Source organism: Sinocyclocheilus anshuiensis, unplaced genomic scaffold (assembly GCF_001515605.1).
Source record: "Sinocyclocheilus anshuiensis isolate Anshui unplaced genomic scaffold, SAMN03320099.WGS_v1.1 scaffold502, whole genome shotgun sequence".
In the NCBI taxonomy this organism is placed as follows: domain Eukaryota; kingdom Metazoa; phylum Chordata; class Actinopteri; order Cypriniformes; family Cyprinidae; genus Sinocyclocheilus; species Sinocyclocheilus anshuiensis.
The window spans coordinates 2,269,800-2,273,925 of record NW_015544194.1 but is presented as its reverse complement, the minus strand read 5'-3'; the positions used below and the strand labels follow the sequence as shown (position 1 = coordinate 2,273,925).

General features: G+C 37.9%; 1 long non-coding RNA gene across 1 annotated transcript in view; it reads left to right on the top strand.

The window, feature by feature from the left end:
- LOC107696617 (uncharacterized) overlaps window positions 1-3,769 on the top strand; it is a 10,358-nt gene extending 6,589 nt beyond the window's left edge. Inside the window, exon 3 of the long non-coding RNA XR_001635100.1 lies at window positions 3,493-3,769. This is a non-coding gene — a long non-coding RNA (uncharacterized LOC107696617). The remainder of the gene's footprint in view (window positions 1-3,492) is intronic.
- The last annotated feature ends 357 nt before the right edge of the window (window positions 3,770-4,126 follow it).

The following is a 4,126-nucleotide window of genomic DNA, read 5'->3' as shown; positions in this document are numbered from 1 at the left end:
GTTAAATAAATTATTTTTGTTTTCTTTGCGCTCAAAAAGTATTCTTGTAGCTTCCATGTCTGCATTTGTGATTGGAGAAACGACAAACAACAAGCGCTACTCTACACTGCTTAAAACTCGCGTTTGAATCGTCAGTGGCAAATTCTTTAAATATAAAAAAACATACTTACAGGCTGTGAGTCAGAAGCGCCAGACTGTCCTTGCAAAGTTGGAACTGCCCCACTTTATAGAAACAGCCTTTGTGCACAGATGCATTGTAGGCTACTTTGCAGATTCAGGAAACAGTCCTCCATAAAATGCGCTGCACACTGAATATCTGAATATTTGGGTTGAACTGTTCTGGAACAGTGTTAGGTGTAGAACCATCTCAAGGATGATCAGAAGAAATGGACAGCACCTGAGTTAAATATATGAGTGTCACAGCAAAGGGTCTGAATACTTAGGACCATGTGATATTTCAGTTTTTCTTTTTTAATAAATCTGCAAAAATGTCAACAATTCTGTGTTTTTCTGTCAATATGGGGTGCTGTGTGTACATTAATGAGGAAAAAAAATTAACTTAAATGATTTTAGCAAATGGCTGCAATATAACAAAGAGTGAAAAATTTAAGGGGTTCTGAATACTTTCCGTACCCACTGTAACACTCCAAAGAGAAAGTAAAATTTGAAATTGCATCATATGACCCCTTTAATTCGTGTTCCGAAGATGAACGAAGGTCTTACGGGTTTGGAACAACATGAGGGTGAGTAATTAATGACATCATTTTCATTTTGGGGTGAACTAACCCTTTACGTAGTTTGAGAGCATAGGGAAACTAATTGGACCAGGGATGCACAATATTATCGAACCGATATCAGAATCGGCCGATAATGGCTTTAAATGTACATATCGACATCAGCCTGATATGAAAAATTATGCCGATATTTCTTGCCGATAGAAGGAATACGTTTACTCGCATGTGCTCAGGGTGTGCTAGCGATTAGATCAGGTCAGCAGTGTGGCTCATTCTTGAAGCAAAGTTTTGCCTGAATGATGATTAGATTCACTGTTTTGGATTGCTGCATTTAAACTGAGAAAGCACGTAGAGAAAGACGTGTTCGGTGTATGATAGATTAAACCGTAATAGCACGTGCAGCGGCATCCTCCCCCGGGTCCTAATGCCCCTTTGGTAAGGTGTTTTAATTCCGTAGGGGACGCTGTTAGCCTACTTCTCGTTTAAATTAAAGTAAAATACACAAATGACATTTAGACTGTGTTTCTGATTAAATAAAGCAGTAATTGATGTCATGTTGATGTAAAGGTCAGAAGCTATAGCTTGCATAAATTAAAAAAAAATCACAAACATGACACTTGCAAATTAAATAATTTGATATACGTATACTGATTTATTAATTAAAGTGTAATATGTAATACGTTAAAAAAAATGATGAGCTCTAAAAGACTTTCTGAATTTTTACAACTCTTTTGCTTTAGACCATCTACAAATGTTATTTGCAAAATAAAATGCTAAGGTTACCACTGCATCTTTCTGAAAAACAATGCAGCAATTGATATATAGTCTATTTATAGTTATTTTCAAAGCTTCAATTTACTTTCATTATAAAAGAAATTAATTATTGTTTATTTAATTCTAACAAATAAGTTCTTGTTAAAAACTAACCAAAAGTAAAAATAATTTGCTTATAATTTTCACACAGGAGAGACTTGGTGTTGTTTCCAAACAAAAGGAAATATATCGGTATCGGCATCAGCTATTAGCAAAAATGAGTTGACAAATAACGGCATATCGGCTATCGGCAAAAATCCAATATCGTGCATCCCTAAACTGGACAATTTGCAGTGGTTCATTGGCGGGTGCTAAAGAGTTCTTTTGGCACAATTTGTGTGATGCATTGTCTGATTGGGGATATTTATTTATTTTTTTAAAATCATGGTTAATGCTGTTTTTTTCATCAGGAATTTTGCTGTTTAACACTATTTAAAAAATAATAATGCAGACTGATGGCTTTAACAAAAGCATGTGCCATCGATTAACAGCCTTGTAGCTCACAGCATGTCTGTTTTTAAAAGTTTATAACTAATTGTTCAAAATCAATTCCTCTGTGGAGAAATTTAAATTGAATTTTTAATTCCGGAAACAGACTGGTTCACTCTGTTGACTTTCATTGTAAAGAAACAAAGTCTTTGAAACATATTGCAAAATATCTTTTTTTGTCTTCCATAGAAGAAAAAAAGAAGTCAGGTTTCCAATGACTCACTGTAAATGGTGAAATTTTTTTTAATTTTTGGATGTACTAATGCCACAAATGTGTGAAGAATTCTCTCAGAAACTTTTCACCGATTGATATCATCATAGACAGCCGTTTTCACAGTGTGCCTGTTCTCACCCCCGCCCCCCTTGTGTGTTTAAGGACCCCCTAAGCTCTGCTAGCCACAAAGCCTAAACGATGCTGCCCTTTCTTTTTTCCCTCCATCTGTAAAGAAGGAAGAACAGAGGCAAAGCGCGAGAGAGAAAGAGTGAGCCATCGATCAGTGCCGATCGTTACACGGCCCTGCACCCTGCCTCTCATTGTTTTTATCTTGTCTCTCAAGCAGGGTGAACCCTTGTTGCCATGGCATCCCCCACACATTGGCGATGGCACTTCAACCCTTTAGCTTAATGATCTCTTGGCTGATAGCCTACTTGTCAGGCTGACTCGCTCTGTCAAGAAGCAAGGAGGATATTTGAATCGCTAGCATAACCATAACATCTACTTACAAGCCATTTCCACTTTACTTTCACAAAAGCGGGGCATTTTAACCACCCCTTCCCCCCAATCACACACGTATATAGGCCCGCATTGATTATTTATTTCAGACTCCTTGTAGTTCGGCATTGTACGGGTCTCCCGATGCCGAGTGAAATCTTATTTTACATGGAATGAAGCCAATTTCCATTCATTCGGTGTCTTTTTTGTTTTTTAGTCATTACTTTAAACCATCACAGTGCTGGCAGATCAGAGCCGGGTGAAGGATTACCGTTCATATAAATAGCTGGCATTGATTCGGCAAAAAGAGAGACTTCTCTGTCATTATGGAGACAGAAAATCCTAATTTAGAAATGTGAACAAAAACGCTGAGCGTTCAATTCAATTCAGTAATCCTCCATATTGCATGAAATCAGAGGTGTCGTGTTACAATGCGCAGTTTAAGTCAGTGTGGAGATTTAGACAAAAGGTAGCCCTGGAGCTATATCGTGATGTACTGAGCTAGAAAATGTGTTCTTAGTCAGTGTTTCATTTCATCTCATTCAATTTTTTTTCTTTTTCATTTTTGGAAGTACCCTCTCTGTTACCTTTTTATTGCGGTATATGTACAGAACTCATTTAAATGTATTCGGTTAAGGCCTTTAATATTGAATCAGAGACACAGAACCGTGGATAGGCCCTCGTTAATTAACGTATTTTCCTTTTCTGTCTCGCTCACTGTTTCTTTCTCATTGTGTCTTTCAGGCGTGCCTAATCATACATGACTTTGAGGAGACGAGGCGCGCTACAATCCCAGCACGTCGTATTTGAATATGGACAGAAACAGATCAGACATTAGCAACTGCTATTGATCCTCAAATAGGGGCCGAGCTGTCTGTTTTGAACGCCGCTGCCCGGTCGATCCCATCTGACCTACTGTTCACAAGGTAAAAAAAAAGAGAAAACAAAACAGGGAAGATTCTGCTCATAATTGGGTTGCGGCAGCAGTTGCTATTTTCCTCGACATGAGAGGCTCATCATCTCCAATAACCAGTATCACAAGATGGAGAGTTCAGCCTCTCGTTGTTCAGCTGTATTGTACTAAACTGATGTTAGAAAGCCTGATAGTCTTCTCTTTGGATGTTCAGGTGGTGTGTTGTGGGTAGGCCTGTCGCAATAATCAATATATCGACTTATCGCACAATATATGTACATGACCTCAATAATTTTTGGTGACGCAATATATCGCACATTATATTTACTTAAAAATTTGTCACCATGTTTTTTACATTCCACTTGCGCCTGTGTCTTTTGCAGCTTCTCGTACATAACGTGGTGTAGTCATGAGGTGCTAGTTAAAATTACAAAAATGCTTCTACAAAGATATGCATCTGTGGCT